Below are 18,982 nucleotides of genomic sequence, written 5' to 3' on the forward strand. Positions count from 1 at the left end.
TAGTTTATCGCCTACTAAAAAAAATTGAGACAGTGTATGTTATAATTAAAATTTAAGATTATGCAAGAGAAAACACATAAATATATAGTTTTGTTTTAGTAGATAATTATAAAGTTGAAAGAATAATAAATTTTTAACAATAAATTTATAAACAGTATCATTTGACCTCATATTTCAATTATAAATTAAAATATTTATGTAGCGTGAAAATTCATTGTGAAAATAGTACTCTTAAGAACATATAATTTTATTTGTAACAAACAATAAAATTAAAAGATTGATGATATATTTTTAACTAAATAATATTAGAAAAAAATAAACTTTTTCGAGAATCATATATGGGATGCACGCATAATATGATTTTTAGACTAATAGCTTCCCATAAACCTATCTAGCTACTATCACGCCTTCTGACTTTTGTCTTCTGAAGAAATTAGCTAGTTTATCCGTTTTGATTGTGCATTTTGTAAAAAAATTTAAAAACTAAAAATATAGTTAGAAGTCTAATGTACACAGGCGGCTCTCCGCTCTAGTTCATCTTTTTCTTGATATTTGGACGGCCCCTACAACAATGATTATACGGCTCCACCACTGTTTATATCAATACAAACTTTGGAAAGATTTGACTAGGAAATGAATGAGAACATATTATTAGTGTAACAGATCGTAAAGGTGGGAAGCTGCTTCATGAAGTTCCCATAAAAGTAGTACATAAGAAGCTAGAATGGTATAATCGGAACTCCTTATTTTTCATGGATTTATGAATGAACTCCATTATTCTCCTAGGGAAGATGGGTTGAATAGGTCAATATTTGATTTCCACTCAATGAGTTCGTTTGCTGTTGCATCCATCTTCTCCCTAGAGATTCCGTCGATCTTCAGCCCTACCATAATAAACAAATACTCTCATGAAAACAATATTAACCGACAAACAACATGGATTGGTCCATGTAGATTAGATTACAGTAAAATGTAGTTCTGAAAATAAGGAGTCAGTCCAACTTTGAAGAAACAGAGAACCTTTGTGTTTTTTTTTTGGGGGATGAATAAGACACAGAGAGCTTACCCTGCACAATTGACCATCGTCCTTTTTCACATGTAACAGGGAAAGAGTAAACAAGGCCAGGTGGGATGTCATAAGACCCATCAGAGAACACTCCCATAGAAACCCATGTTCCCTAAATGATAAAGCCAAAGGGAAAGAAATGTTAAAAAAAGTTGGGACAAAATATAGAAGCAATAAGTTCTGCAAGATCGAATGCTATTTGACATGAAGAAAAATGAACCTTGGGAGTCCCAAGAACCCAATCACGTATATGATCACAAGCAGCACTTGCAGTAGACAATGCATTCGTTTGTTCCCGAGCTTTGACAATGTATAACCAACGCAGCCGCACAGCAGCGATGAACTCGGTATTCAACCTAAGACAGATGATAAAAAATGGAGGAGATTTGTTAGTGGAGACAAGAGTGCATAAAGATGTAAAGATTGTCAATATGAATCGGCTGCAACACTAACTATTTTACTTTCATGGTCTTCAATTTCCATGATTTTGTCTTCATAGATGTTCAATCACCACTTATCTTGAGGGGAGAGGGACTCATATAATTAACAGACTCCAACATGTGGATAACATTATGCATTTGACCAGCAACAAACTATTTCCAAATAATTCATACATATCAAAAAAGAAGCAATAAGTCAGCATGTTGGAAACTTTTAGGTACCACTGATTGTCAGCAACAAGTTCTCTGACACGTTTCTCTCCACTGGTGGTGGTTACAGTTGCATGGTTGACATCTGGATATTGAGTGAAAGAGAGATTGCCCCAGATGATTACGTTCTTGACATCACTAACATGAACATTTAGCCTCTCAGAGATTTGGCCTAATGCTCAGTTATGACTAATTCGTGTAAGACAAGTGATGTTCTTCTCTGGGATTGAAGGAGCAAATTTTTTCAAGATGAGTGCATTGGTGTTTTGTGGTAAGGCAACAACTAGCACCTGCATAATAAAACCAATCCATCATTTCCAAAATTTAACTGCAAAGCAATCCTCTAAAAACTTCACTCTTACCAACATTTGTTAGAAGAAATGATTTGTTCTCAGTGAATATATTGTAAATAAGACAGAAAACATGTCAGAAGGCAAGTGGAAAAGAATTTTTAACTAAAATAAAACCAGTGGAACACCTAGCCAAAGATTATAAATAAGAAGTCATAGTGAATCAAGTCTAAAGGAATGGACTGGGACACTTATTACATGCTAACAATGACAGGATGCTAAAATTAATCTTAATGTATTCATTAATATCATTAGTTTTAAGTTATTTATGATTCCCAGATCTTAAACATAATATTGTCTGTTACGGACCTATGTGAGACGTAGGAAACGTGGGCAGGAAGCAAAAGAAGACCTAGCTAGGGTTCAAGGAAAAGATACAAGTGGCGGCTGAGTTGAGAAGGCTAGAAATAGAAAGGAAGGAAATCATCCTTTAAGGACAGTATTTCCTAATAATAAGGGATATTGATTCCCACTAGAATAGGGTATTGCTAAATAAGGGAATTTCTCTATAGAAAGAATTCCATAGAATAAGGGATTCTATGTAATTCCATATTTTCTACTCTACCTTGTAACTCTATTTATAGAGGTCTGGATTCATAATAAAGGGCAGAAAATATTTACCACAAAACTACAACTTTCATAGTTGAATTGGGAGGCAGAGGTACCTCGAATACCTCGTATCTGTTCATCACCCTTCACCATAGGTAAACTCAGGAAATCCAATCTTGCAGATTTGCCCATCCATAGACCCACTACCCGATCACAGACCCAGGCACATAACATTGTCTACCAAGGCCTCATGAAAATCATCTTAATTCACCAATTCTTATCATGTCCTTGAGAGGGAATCTCCTGATTTGAAGGCTTCCTCTTTTAGGACTTAATAATAAGCACGTCCAACATTCCATAATAACTATAATCAGCGTATAATATTCATGACTACCAAAGTGGATGCAGCCATATATACATAAAACTATAAAATGTATTGAGTTCAACTAATAAAAATAAATTTCCACAGAAGTGTCAGAGAGTTATAGGGGACAAGAAAAATCTTATATCTAAAACTCGAGCACGCAAACGTGTGCACCACACGTACACTCACACAGACACACAAACAAATACAGATTAGAAGCTTGGGTGTCCTTGAAATCCTTGCATGACCTCGCCAACTGAAAAGGGCCATTACCTCATCATTATTTCAGTAGCCAATATCAGATATATGTGCAACACCTTACTTGAGCTCGTAATATATGCCCCAAAGAATTAAATACAGAATTTATTTCATGCAGGCAATGTATTGGGTGTCGGACCTTGCAATCCGCAGCAGCATGCTGCTCTAAGGCTGAAGCTTGAGCCTTGAAAATTGGCACATTTTTAGATATCAGATCCTTCAATTCCATGCTGGCCACCAGTGGGCATCCACCAATCAAAACAGCGACATTGACGCCTTTACAAGCTTTGACAACATCTGCAGTAGCAACTACACCTGTTGAACCATATTCAAGACAAGATTTTAGAAACCTCATGGGAGAAAATATTCTATATACATTGAATTGGCTCTCAAGTTTTTTTGGATAAGTAAGAATCCAAAAAGCAAGAGAGAAAAGCGAGCAAGAAAGACATCAAAGCTAAATGACAAAGGATACACATAAGCCGTAGTCCAAAGGTACATCGTATGGTTAAGAGGCAAACCTTTCAGAAGAGGAAAGACAGCATCAATCAATTCCATTTTCACCCCCTTCAAGGCTTCAGCAGTATCTTCAATATCAAGCAAGTGCAGAATCATGGGCTGATCAGGGCCTAACATGTTGCCCCTTGCAATCATTGGTAAAATAGCATAGCCTTCTTTCCCTGTTGAACAAAAATACAAAATAATAATTTTGAGCTAAACATAAATGAACTATAACCATGCATAGAAAAAAAGGAAATCGCCAGACTTATATATCAACAACCAAATTTGCTTGCTTCTTGACTTCTAACAACAATCATATGGATATATATCAAGCTTTTTATTCAATTTTAATTCTTTAAACTATACTTCTCACCAGTACAAATGCACAAATGGTTGGAATAATACAGCGTATAAGATAATATTGATGATAAAAACAACAAAAAGTCTACGATTTTCAGGGCTACTTTGGATAATCTACAGAAATTAAGGACATTTAAACTCATCTGCAAAGAAAAAGAGAGATCACAGTAGCTGTGTGAGGAATCATATCACAGAACATTATTGCATTAAGTTGTGAATCAGATACAAACATGATTTCAAATGAATTTGGTGATGAGATTGAAGAAAAAGAATTCTGTATTTACTGTTGTTAGATTTTGACAACAATTGTGACAAAAAGCCAGAAAACTTGGACCATTACACTACCATGTTTATAGATACAACAACAAATCCAATAAGTTTAACCGACCAGAAATTAATGCCAATTGGACTTCTAGTTCCAAGAATGAGAAATCAACAAATATATTGGTATGAGCTAAAGATGCCAAAAAGGTTAAAAAAAAAAAAAAAAAATATTGGAAGATTAATAGTCCACACGTACAGCCAAATTTAGATTAAGCATGTTTACGTGAATTTGGAGAAGCTAAAGTTTTATTGTTTATTAATCTGAATAAGAATTCAGGTGTATGGTTCAGAAACTCAGCTGAAATTAAGACATCATACAACTGAAAATTTCAATTCAGCTAATGAAATTGGGGATATAAGAAATGCCATTCGAATTTCAAATTGGGGACAATAAAACAATCAAATATTTCCAGCAAGGACAAAGAAAAAAAAATTAAAAAAATAAACCAAAAGGAAATCGGATTGTGCTTGCCTGCAGCACCAGTGACCAGTACTCTTACTGGATACTTCTCTTTCTCTCCCTTTAGGAAGCTCGACATGTATCTAATAAGCTTCGACATGTATTTAATAAGCTTCCAAAAGAAAGAAATGGAAAACAAAACAACGAGACCCTTCTGAAACAATGCAAGCTACTCCTTTTTCTCAAGAACAAACAGATCAATAACACTTCCTGGTAGATTTCTACGGGAAATTATCCTATCTTGTGACATATATGTATGATTCATTAACAGATGATATATATACTATCAACGAAAACAAATAGTTTTAAAGGACACCTGCAAAACAAGGCATTCAGATACCAAAACAAACTCAAGGAGAGATGCCGAGGTATAATAGCTCCCCCCCAATCCAACGAAAAGAACCTATCCTTCTGTTTGCTTTCCGAGAATCAAAAGGAAAGAAAGAAACAAAATAGATTAAAATTTTGAAACTTCCCTTGAACGGAAAACCCACTTCGAACCACCTCAACCATGCTGAATGATAGTTCTAAACTTAGTTGAGAGGAGGTTTTTGCTTTCTGGATAATAATATTCACAATGAAGAATAAAGATCTCAAATTGAAAATCACTGATTCTGTCATTTTCCCACGTTTTCTCATTGGCCAAAAAGGCCGCAAATATTGAAAATAAACTAATGCAATAAGCCGCGCCAGTGACTAGAATCCTAAATGGGTTTTTTGCCAAATTTGCAGAGAGCATGTGGTACAAACTTGGGGTAAAACTCACCCTTAAGAACCGGCTTGCAAAAGAAGAGTGCCTAATGGCTTATATACACATGATTAAGATTAGATTTAACCCATGTGTGGTTGAGGTGGCTGCCTCGGCCTCATCCTATGTCTGTCGGACATGGGAAGCTGAAGCTCCCGCCTCCTCTGCTTGTCACTGGCACTTCCTCACTAGAGTCAGTAGAGTGCGTGCCATCAAAACCTGTTGCAAGTCAAGATGAGAAAATCAATACCCGACTCGCGCGAAAGAATTTCACACGTAAACACGTACAGGTGTAGGATCTAACACGGGCAACCTCGTTGGCCGGGTGGTCGTGAAAGCGACAGGAATGACCCTACGGGTCTTCCATTAGGCGTTTTGATTGGGTGAGAGACCTAATGGCATGGCGGGGTGACAGTGACGGGCAATGGGTCGAAGCCAAAACACGATCACAACAACAATAGCTAGCACTCAATCCCCAGTAATTAAAATAAGACATTCTCATCAGATTATATAAAATTTTCGGGATAATTGCATCATTTGTTCCTGTGATCGACTCTAATTGCAAATCACTTCCTGTGATAACAAAATTAAATGGGGGATCCCTCTGGTAAACCATTATAACAAATAGGTCCTTGAACGTGTTTTCCGTTAGCCATTTTAACAGTTGCCGTTACCCCTTCACGTCAGAAACAATCAGAGGTCGACACGTGTAATTTTTTTAAAAAATATTTAACACAAAATTTTGATTTAACACTTTCTAGCGTAGTGACCAACTCAGTGTACTAAAAAGAGAAGAAAGAAAGATTGTCTTCACATTCAAAATCTAGAAAACCCCTAAAACCAACGCGCTCTATTTCCCTCTGGTACTACTAGTTTCCCACCGCCACTATTATACGGAAGAGCTATGGCGGAGCTGAAACTCTCAGAGAGTCGGGACCTAACGCGAATAGAGCGTAAGATCGATGGTTGAGCAGTCCTCCTGGTGGGTCAGCCCGGAACCGGCAAGACCGCCATCGCCATGGGCCTGGCCAAGTTGCTTGGCCAGGAGACCCCGTTCACCATGCTCCCCGGCAGCGAGCTCTTCTTGTTGGAGATGTTGAAGACAGAAGCCCTAACTCAGGCCTTCCGCAAGGCCATCGGCGTGCGAATCAAGGAGGAGACCGAGGTCATCGAGGGAAAGGTCGTGGAGATCCAGATCGACTGCCCCACCGTCGCCGGAGCAGCCTCTAAGACCGGTAAGCTAACCCTGAAGTCCACGGAGATGGAGATAGTGTACAACCTGGGCGCAAAGATGATCGAGGCGCTGGGCAGGGACCAATGGTGCAGAGCAGAGACATGGTGGCCATCGACACGTGAGGATGGGAGGGAGAAGAAGGGGGGGTTACGTTTGGGGGAAATAAAAATAGAAGAAAACCCTAGAAAGTTACTGTAGCTGAGGTGGAAGAAATGACACGTGTGATTGTGGAAAAAATGACGTGAAATCAAAAATTTGTGTTAATATTTTTTTTAAAAAAAAAAAAAAAAAAAATTACACTTGTCGGCCTCTGATTGGTTCTGACATGGCGGGATAACGGCAACTGTTAAAATGGCTGACGGAAAACACGTTCAGTGACCTATTTGTTATTATGGTTTACTAGAGGGATTCCCCATTTAATTTTGTTACCATAGGGAGTGATTTGCAATTAGAGCCAACCACAGGGACCAATGGTGCAATTATCTCAAAATTTTATCTAGAATAGCTAACGAAAATAAACTTTTACTAGTTTAATTAACCACTTTTTAACACCTTCGTCTATCAGTTTATCTAAACTTCTTCTCTATTTTAATAAAATAATCAATTTTAACCCACCTAAAAGCCAGCTGCAACCCACTTCCTTGATTCCTCAATCGCCCAACCATTGATATCTTGACATATCACCTTATGATAATATAGTCTATCCGATATATTAACCCCCTCTTTGGAAGAATAACAGGCTGATCAGGGTCTAACCAAGTTGTGCAAGAAACATTACTCTTATTGTAATGCCTCCAAATTATAATCCCAATAGAAACATATTGGGACGCTAGTATCTACATTAATCCTTAATTATGCAGAAAATTAGCATAATATGTACTCATTATACAAAAGTCTGAATAGCAAACAATTTAGAACTTTTAACCTTACTCTAATACAAATACACCAAAGCTCTAGTTAACCATGGAATGTTATGACCAATACATAACTTGTCTAATCAATGATAGCTACATAAAGTAATGAGAACTTTACATATCATTCTTACCTACAAACTTATATATAATAATGATAATTATCGTGATATGATTAGTAGCTATCTTGTTATTTGGTAAGTGAAAATTCTTCTATTGTATACTCTCCAACGAGTATAATATTTCGTTGTGTTTCCATTTCGTCCAAATGCGAAAGGGTGACGTGTCATGGAATCATTACTAGTTAATTTTCCTCAGGGCGTTATAATAAGCCCATGACAGCTATTCGTACATGGAAGTCATGTTATACGATGCAATTAACCGTTGTCTTTTACATGCATGCAATTATAAAAACTTACACGATACACCATACCTTTTTCAATATCCAATTTTTCACAAATGGATTGTGTAATATCCCATTTTTCACAAACGGAGTTCACAATCGTTTAAAATGTTCCATGTAAGTAAAAAGCATGGATGTTTGATATATAAAATAAGAATGCCAAAAGAAAGTGATAATAGTATTCAAATGAGTTTCACTTACCTTGATCGTAATGATTTCCTTTATAAACATCCTTAAACTCCTCAACAATGTCCTCTACGAAAAACCCTATTGTTATAAGGTTATATTGAAACAAAACACCTACCTTAAACCTCAAAAACTGACAAAACAGCATGCTAGACCAAGGGGTGATCGATCGCCCCTTAGTGGTGATCCCCGCTCAGCCATAACACTCCCAAACCCCCCTCCCCCCCCCCCCCCCCAAAAAAAAAAAAACTCTCAACCCCGGTGAGGCCTCTAGAGGCCCTAGGACTTTAAAAAAGATCATCTTAAACCATCATCTAAGACCTCAAACCACCAAAACAAACATTTGTACATCTATTATGAAAAGGTTTACAGCTTAATAAACAAACACAAAGAAATAATAAACCCCAAAAACATATTTGTAATTTTAACACCCCGTTTAGACATGTGGGATACACTTTTTAATCATCAGTTTAAGCTCGTAAGAATAATATTATGTTAAAACTACACAAATCCGAATTAATGTAATATATATATATATAGGCGCACACACATACACACGTTACCAAAATATTCTAGCTCCTACTTGGTAAGCAATTAAACGAATTTTGAAGTGTTAATGACTCGTGTCGAAAACTTGTTAAAAATAATTGTCTTTGAGGTTTTATAAAAAGACGATCGAATAGTACAATGTTGCACAAGAACGATTGATCGTTGCTTTCAAACGATGGAACTGTGCAATATGGCACAAAACGATCGATTGGTGCACTAAACGATCAATTTGTTATAGTCTACATGCTTTTGGATATAAATTTTCAACACAAAACTTGTGGGAAGGACCTTATTTAAGGGCATAGGTGTAACGATTTATCCCCAATGACATAATATTGTATGCTTTTGACTCCCTCGAATTAGACTTTCAAGGAGGTCACCCATTCTGTTATTACTTTAACATAAGCACGATTAACTACGAAGTTCTGATAGGTCCATCACGGCTGTAAAACATGTTGTGTCAAGAAGGATGCGAATATACATACAAGCACATCTTCATTCCCATACCCAGGCGATGTGGGAAGTCACAATCATGATCACCTCCTCTTGAGACCTAATGTCCCTACTGGTGACCTTCATGGGATCACCCAATTCTTGGCGTCTCAACAAGTGTCCGCTGGTGACTCTCATAGGCTTGTAGCTCGTGAGGACTATCAGACCACGACCTGCAAACAACAAGAGTTTGGCCCTAATCCTCATGCATGATAGAGAACTCACCATTGTTTTTGAAAAGAAAGTGCTACCTTGTCTTCATTTTTGAGAAACTAATAAATAAAGAACCTCTTTAGGTTCTTTCATTCAATATATTGAAACTTTTAAATGATAAATTTTCATATGTTCATATGAACATCAATTGACCCTTATGGGTTTAATGGATTCTTTAATTAATTCCATAGTAACTTAGGAGCACATATATAACCCTAAGCAGGGATAATTTGTTCATTCTTAGAAAATAAAAACCATTTAAGTTATAATGTGTCACCCTACCAAAAGTTGTCATTCTTAAATAGCTATCGATTTAATAAAACTTTCTTTAAGGCAATATTCATATTAACAACAATTCACCCTTTCGAGTGTAGACAAATTCTTATAAGCATTACTCATTTGGAAGCTTATAAACCTGACGTGGAGACAATATTTTGTTTTCTAATTAACAAAAAACATGAACTTGTGATTTATCTCAATCGATCAAAAGTTACTATTTTATAATAACTCTCTATTTAAATAAAACTTTCTTTAAGACAAAGTTGTACAAGATAGCATTTTGTATGGCTTAAGTATTGAATCAATACATTTTTTTTTTTTCCCATCCAAAGTAAGTCATATAAATTAATATGGTCATATTGATCTATTCTTTTTGCTTCAAAAGTCTTTTCATAATTTGCAAGACTCCATTGTCTTTTGTAATTTTTCTTTTCTATAAAAAGATGTCTTTTCAAATTATTCGAATTTCTCTAAAACTCATCAGCTAAGAGTAATATTTTAAGACAGATCTTTGATTACAACTCAATGATTGTTGAATAATATACTCAAGAATTAAATAAAAAAAAAATTAAAATTGATTAATCACTTCACTTCCAGACTTTTCCAATCGACAGATTTCCCGAAACTCAACTGTCAAAACTTTGATTCTCAAACACCATTCGTGAACCAAACCTGTTAAGGGATCTGAATTTCAGTTGTTTGGTTTTTCGAATTTAGAGGAGCCTCCCGGGATTCGGATCAAGCATAAGGAATGGAGTTCTTCCGCGCTTCATTTCACGGAACCATGAAATCTGAAGCTGAAAATGTTCTACTTTCAATTCTGCCTCAATTGAAACAACTCTGTATGATTCCCAAGCTCGCTCCTTGGGAATCTTCTGTTGTTTTTGATGCAATTATTTCACATACATTGTAACACCCCGGTCCTATATTGGGAAGAGATGAATAGTTCACAGAGTGAGTAGTTTATAAAGATACTCATGGGTGTTAAGTCCCACATTGCCTAGTTACTAGGTGAAACTGGGCTTTATAATGGATTCTTGGAAAAGCTTCAAATTGACTAGTCCTTTTGGGGTGATAACGCAGATGTGGCTAGCGCTTTTCCTTGGGTCGTTACATACATGTTCCTGACAGTTAGTTAGGCTTGTGTCTAATTTGCAGTTCTTAAATGAAAAAAGGTATGAGAATTGCAACCTACTTGAAGTGTGTGGTGGATTGGGATTTCTCAAAGCAGCCTTAGTGTGTTTGGCATAAATTTTTGAAAGGAAAAGGGGGATGAATGGATTGATAATGTGAAGAAAGAAGTTTGACATTTTTGAATAGAAAAGACAAAGGAAAAATTATTGAATTGTCAAACATCCATTTCCTTTGATCTTGTTATTCCTAGAACCTAGAATAAAACCTAATTAGAGTATTGTGGGTGTCGGAAAGTTTACTCGAATTACTGGTATCTGATATATTCGAACACAACAAACCCATGACCTAAGCCATCGCAATTCACCCAAATCGGCATCTCTACCCTTCAAAAGGTAAAATGAAGACAAAATATTTTAGAGTCGTTCAGTCTTAGAGGCCTACATTCGCTATTCAAAATTGCTCTAAAAGCTATATTTTGCTCTTATTTAACTTGATGATTTATAACACACTATAAGTCTATAACCCTATTTATAGAAGAAATGTGGTAGGTGGAGAGAATACAATAAATATAAGATTGAGATTTGATTACAATCAAACATAAATGGTAAATCTTTAATAAAGAAAAATCTATAAACCTAATATGGAAATCACATATTCTAACATTAGGACATACCTGTTGATCTTTCTATAACCTTATTGTCCAAACAATTAACGAGAGTAGTGTCACGTTGTCTATTTGTCATGTCGCTTCATATAAAATTATGGTCTACATGACGTTACGTAATTTAAAATTTTTTAATAACATGACAACATGTTCATCATGTGACATTACGTACATTTTTAAATGCAATAAAATAAAATTTTGAATATAAAATTGTTCTCTATTTCAAATGACATAAAGAAGTTTGTCCCTAACAAAAAGGGTGGCTTGAGATCACCTTTACAGTCGGAGCCACCCCTTCGCTTGCGCCACTCACTGTACTTCACTAAATGAGGCCTTAATTTTTATATATATATATATATATAGTTATTTAGGTTATAGAAAATCAACGTTAAAATCCATTCCTTGAATTTGATTTTACTTTAAAAACATTTAGTAAAATATGATTTAATTTTATATATATATATATATATATATATATATATATATATATATATATATATATATATATATATATATATAGTTGCGGAACTGCGTTAAGCCCATAGGTTATAGCCCCACAGTTTGTTTTAAAAAATTTACTTTATTAAGGAAAATTTTTAACTAATTGATCAACGACCCCTACTACATAGGGAAAAAAAATCAACGGCCCCATACTTCCTTATTTTATTTTATTTTTTGTTTGGTTAGCCAGGTAGTGTCAGGGTATTTTTAGATTAAAAAGTACAAAACTAAAAAGTAACTTCTCTCCCAAATTGCATCCTTGCTTTTTTGTTTTTGCCTTTTTATAGCTTTCTATTAGACCCTTTTTTTTTTTTGGGGTCACTTGTAAGCCACACTTCTCTTCTAAAAGCACTGTTTTTATGGTTTTCTCTTTAGTTACATATGTGACTTCCAATTTTATTTTATTTAATTTTTTTAATGAACAGGTTTTTCTATTATTTGTATTATAAGATAATTTTCTAGTTATTATGATTTCTTTTTGTTTTAAAATTATTTGAATTACTAAACTGTTGCACCATAAACTAGCTACTTTGTCCGTTTTGATTATGTTTTTTGTAAAAAAATTTAAAAACTAAAATATAGTGAGAAGTCTAATGGTCGTTTCTATGCAGGCGGCTACAACAATGATTATCTGGCTCCACCACTGTTTATATCAATATATACAAACTTTGAAAAGATTGTCTAGGAAATGAATGAGAACATATTATCAGTGAAACAGATCGTAAAGGTGGGAAGCTGCTTCATGAAGTCCCCATAAAAGTAGTACATAAAAAGCTAGAATGGTATAATCGAAACTCCTTATTTTTCATGGATTTATGAATGAACTCCATTATTCTCCTAGGGAAGATGGGTTGAATAGGTCAATATTTGATTTCCACTCAATGAGTTCGTTTGCTGTTGCATCCATCTTCTCCCTAGAGATTCCGTCGATCTTCAGCCCTACCATAATAAACAAATACTCTCATGAAAACAATATAAACTGACAAACAACATGTATTGGTCCATGTAGATTAGATTACAGTCAAATGTAGTTCTGAAAATAAGGAGTCAGTCCAACTTTGAAGAAACAGAGAACCTTTGTGTTTTTTTCTGGGGGGGATGAATAAGACACAGAGAACTTACCCTGCACAATTGACCATCGTCCTTTTTCACATGTAACAGGGAAAGAGTAAACAAGGCCAGGTGGGATGTCATAAGACCCATCAGAGAACACTCCCATAGAAACCCATGTTCCCTAAATGATAAAGCCAAAGGGAAAGAAAAGTTAAAAAAAGTTGGGACAAAATATAGAAAAAGTTGACAGGAAGAAAAATGAACCTTGGGAGTCCCAAGAACCCAATCACGTATATGATCACAACCAGCACTTGCAACAGACAATGCATTCGTTAGTTTCCGAGCTTCGAAAATGGCTGCGCCACGCTGCTCCACAGTGGTGATGAACTCGGTATTCAACCTAAGACAGATGATAAAAATGGAGATTTGTTAGTGGAGACAAGGGTGCATAAAGATGTAAAGATTGTCAATATGAATCGGTTGCAACACTAACTATTTTACTTTCATGATCTTCAATTTCCATGATTTTGTCTTCATAGATGTTCAATCACCACTTATCTTGAGGGGAGAGGGACTCATATAATTAACAGACTCCAACATGTGGATAACATTATGCATTTGACCAGCAACAAACTATTTCCAAATAATTCAAACATATCAAAAAAGAAGCAATAAGTCAGCATGTTGGAAACTTTGAGGTACCAATGATTGTCAGAAACAAGTTCTCTGACACGTTTCTCCCCACTGGTGGTGATTACAGTTGCATGGTTGACGTCTGGATATTGAGTTGAAGCGCAATTGCCCCATATGATTACGTTCTTGACATCACTAACATGAACATTTAGCCTCTCAGAGATTTGGCCTAATGCTCTGTTATGACGAAGTCATGTCAAACTCGTGATGTTTCTCTCTGGGATAAAAGGAGCAAATTTTTTCAAGATGAGTGCATTGGTGCTTTGTGGTATGGCAACAACTAGCACCTGCATAATAAAACCAATTTGTCAATATAGGAAAGAATATCATTTCCAAAATTTAACTGCAAAGCAATCCTCTAAAAACTTCACTCTTACCAACATTTGTTAGAAGAAAATGATCTGTTTTCAGTGAATATATTGTAAATAAGACAGAAAACATGTCAGAAGGCAAGTGGAAAAGAATGTTTAACTAAAATAAAACCAGTGAAACCTAGCCAAAGATTATAAATAAGAAGTCATAGTGAATCAAGTCTAAAGGAATGGACTGGGACACTTATTACATGCTAACAATGACAGAACAGGATGCTAAAATTAATCTTAATGTATTCATTAATATCATTAGTTTTAAGTTATTTATGATTCCCAGATCTTAAACATAATATCGTCTACCAAGGCCTCATGAAAATCATCTTAATTCACCAATTCTTATCATGTCCTTGAGAGGGAATCTCCTGATTTGAAGGCCTCCTCTTTTAGAACTTAATAAACATGTCCAACATTCCATAATAACTATAATCAGCGTATAATATTCATGACTACCAAAGTGGATGCAGCCATATATACATAAAACTATAAAATGTATTGAGGTCAACTAATAAAAATAAATTTCTACAAAAGTGTCAGAGAGTAATAGGGGACACGAAAAATCTTATATCTAAAACTCAAGCACGCAAACGCGTACACCACACGTACACTCACAGACAGAAACAAATACAGGTTAGAAGCTTGGGTGTCCTTGAAATCCTTGCATGACCTTGCCAACTGAAAGGGTCATTCCCTCATCATTATTTCAGCAGCCAATATCAGATATATGTGCAACACCTTACTTGAGCTCGTAATATATGCCCCAAAGAATTAAATACAGAATTTATTTCATGCAGGCAATGTATTGGGTGTCTGACCTTGCAATCCGCAGCAGCATGCTGCACTAAGGCTGAAGCTTGAGCCTTGAAAATTGGCACATTTTTAGATATCAGATCCTCCAATTCCATGTCGTCCGCCGGTGGGAATTCACCAATCAAAACAGCAACATTGACGCCTTTACAAGCTTTGACAACATCTGCAGTAGCAACTACACCTGTTGAACCATATTCAAGACAAGATTTTAGAAACCTCATGGGAGACAATATTCTATCTACATTGAATTGGCTCTCAAGTTTTTTTGGATAAGTAAGAATCCAAAAAGCAAGCAAGAAAGATATCAAAGCTAAATGACAAAGGGTACACATAAGCCGTAGTCCAACGGTACAACATATGGTTAAGAGGCAAACCTTTCAGAAGAGGAAAGGCAGCATCAATCAATTCCATTTTCACCCCCTTCAAGGCTTCAGCCGTATCTTCAATATCAAGCAAGTGCAGAATCATGGGCTGATCAGGGCCTAACATATTGCCCCTTGCAATCATTGGTAAAATAGCATAGCCTTCGGCCCTTCTTCCCCTGTTGAACAAAAATACAAAATAATAATTTTGAGCTAAACATAAATGAACTATAACCATGCATAGAAAAAAAGGAAATCACCAGACTTATATATCAACAACCAAATTTGCTTGCTTCTTGACTTCTAACAACAATCATATGGATATACATCAAGCTTTTCATTCAATTTGAATTCTTTAAACTACACTTCTCACCGGTACAAATGCCCAAATGGTTGGAATATTAATACAGCGTATAAGATAATATCGATGATAAAAACAACAAAAAGTTTACGATTTTCAGGACTACTTTGGATAATCTACAAAAAAGGACATTTAAACTCATCTTCAAAGAAAAAGAGAGATGACAGTAGCTATGTGAGGAATCATATCACAGAACATTATTGCATTAAGTTGTGAATCAGATACAAACATGATTTCAAATGAATTTGGCGATGAGATTGAAGAAAAAGAATTCTGTATTTACTGTTGTTAGATTTTGACAACAATTGTGACAAAAATCCAGAAAACTTGGACCATCACACTACCATGTTTATCGATACAACAACAAATCTAATAAATTTAACTGACCAGAAATTAATGCCAATTGGACTTCTAGTTCCAAGAATGAGAAATCAACAAATATATTGGTATGAGCTAAAGATGCCAAAAAGATAAATAAATAAATAAATAAATAAATAAATAAATAAATTGGAAGATTAATAGTCCACATGTACAGCCAAATTTAGATTAAGCACGCTTACATGAATTTGGAGAGGCTAAAGTTTTATTGTTTATTAATCTGAATAAGAATTCAGGTGAATGGTTCAGAAACTCAGCTGAAATTAAGAAATCATACAACTGAAAATTTCAATTCAGCTAATGAAATTGGGGATATAATAAATGCCATTCGAATTTCAAATTGGGGACAATAAAACAATCAAATGTTTCCAGCAAGGACAAAGAAAAAAATATTAAAAACAAAAAAAACAAAAAGGAATATCGGATTATGCTTAATTGCCTGCAGCACCAGTGACCAGTACTCTTACTGGATCCTTCTCTTTCTTTCTCTTTAGGAAGCTCCACATGTATCTAATAAGCTTCCAAAAGAAAGAAATGGAAAACAAAACAACGAGACCCTTCTGAAACAATGCAAGCTACTCCTTTTTCTCAAGAACAAACAGATCAATAACACTTCCTGGTAGATTTCTACAGAAAATTATCCTATCTTGTGTATGATTCATTAACGGATGATATATATACTATCAATGAAAACAAATAGTTTTAAAGGAAACCTGCAAAACAAGGCATTCAGATACCAAAACAAACTCAAGGAGAGATGCAGAGGTATAATAGCTCCCCCCAATCCAACGAAAAGAACCTATCCTTCTGTTTGCTCTCGGAGAATCAAAAGGAAAGAAAAAACAAAAAAAAACAAAATAGATTTAAATTTTGAAACTTCCATTGAACGCAAAACCCACTTCGAACCACCTCAACCATGCTGAATGATAGTTCTAAACTTAGTTGAGAGGAGGTTTTTGCTTTCTGGATAATAATATTCACAATGAAGAATAAAAATCTCAAATTGAAAATCACTGATTCTGTCATTTTCCCACGTTTTCTCATTGGCCAAAAAGGCAGAAAATATTGAAAATAAACTAATGCAATGAGCCGCGCCAGTGACTAGAATCCTAAATGGGTTTTTTGCCACATTTGCAGAGAGCTTGTGGTACAAACTTGGGGTAAAACTCATTCTTAACAACCGGCTTGCAAAAGAAGAGTGCCTGATAGCTTCTATACTCATGATTAAGATTACATTTAACCCATGTGTGGTTGAGGTGGCCGCCTCGGCCTCATCCTATGTCTGTCGGACATGGGAAGCTGAAGCTCCCGCCTCTTCTGCTTGTCACTGGCACTTCCTTACTAGAGTCAGTAGAGTGTGTGCCATCAAAACCTGTTGCAAGTCAAGATGAGAAAATCAATACCCGACTCGCGCGAAAGAGTTTCACACGTAAACACGTACAGGTGTAGGATCTAACAAGGGCAACCTCGTTCGCCGGGTGGTCGTGAAAGCGACAGGGAATGACCCTACGGGTCTTGCATTTGGCGTTTGGATTGGGTGAGAGACCTAATGGCATGGCGGGGTGACAGGGACAGGGGCAATGGGTCGAAGCCAAAACACGATCACAACAACAATAGCCAGCACTCAATCCCCAGTAATTACAATAAGGAAACTCAAGGAATTGAGAGGAATCTTGGATTAGAAAAAACCCCGATTCGAAATGGGTATGTGTAACGCTTCAATAAATTAATTAACTCATAATTAACTCTTTTATTACGCCTACCCATTTATTTTTCTCAGAAAATATGACTAAGGGATCTTTATTTCTTAAAAAGAGAATATTAAGCATTGAAAGCCTATGATTTTCTATCATTATATCAACATTAATCATTACAACTAAAGTATTTACAAAGAATCATCACATTAACTAAAATTATATTATGCACATCATCGATATAAAACTTTCTTTCTTTCTTTCTTTTTTTTTTTTTTTTTTTTTCTTTTTTTGAGTAGATAAAATATCTAAACTAAACCTTCATGTATAAATATGCTTCAAAACTCTATGTCGACAACATCATCTAAAAAATACTATTTACTATGAGCAGCTTTCGAAATCTTGCAAGAAGTCCTCAAGCGTAAACAAGATTGATTATCACTACGTCAAATGGCCGCATCTTTCTCAAGATCCACCTCAAATTTGACATCTATAGGCGGATCAACTATAAAACAATAGGTGTTTTGTTTGTAGAAAAGATACAAGCGTAAATTCATGACTTAGTGAGTAATAATACACATTGTGTATAGGTTATCATGTTAACTTAGTTATTTAGAAAAAGGTTTACAACTCATAAGCTATAATATAAATGAAGTTTTTTGTAGAATGAAAAGAATATCATGGTAAGGCATAAAAGATATTAAGTAAGCATGTCATATATTAAACAATATAGTCTATCCGATATATTAACTCCCTTATTGGAAGAATCATAGGCTGATCAGGGCCTAACCAAATTGTACAAGAAACATTACTCTTACTGTAATGCCTCCAAATTATAATTCCAATAGAAACATATTGGGACGCTACTATCTACAGTAATCCTTAATTATGCAGAAAATTAGCATAATATGTACTCGTTATACAAAAGTCTGAATAGCAAACAATTTAGCACTTTTACCCTTACTCTAATACAAATACACCAAAGCTCTAGTTAACCATGGAATGTGTTAGTTTGTAATTGGCCACATTCTGTTGGACAAAATTACTTATATGTAAAGATACTTTTT

General features: G+C 35.3%; 2 pseudogenes; both read right to left on the bottom strand.

Moving 5' to 3' along the window:
- Positions 1-545: 545 nt before the first annotated feature.
- Positions 546-5,176, bottom strand: LOC133879605 (malate dehydrogenase, cytoplasmic-like; annotated as a pseudogene).
- Positions 5,177-12,840: 7,664 nt separating this feature from the next.
- On the bottom strand, positions 12,841-16,742 carry LOC133879606 (malate dehydrogenase, cytoplasmic-like; annotated as a pseudogene).
- Positions 16,743-18,982: the final 2,240 nt, after the last annotated feature.

The sequence above is a fragment of the Alnus glutinosa genome, chromosome 10, assembly GCF_958979055.1.
Source record: "Alnus glutinosa chromosome 10, dhAlnGlut1.1, whole genome shotgun sequence".
In the NCBI taxonomy this organism is placed as follows: Eukaryota; Viridiplantae; Streptophyta; class Magnoliopsida; order Fagales; family Betulaceae; genus Alnus; species Alnus glutinosa.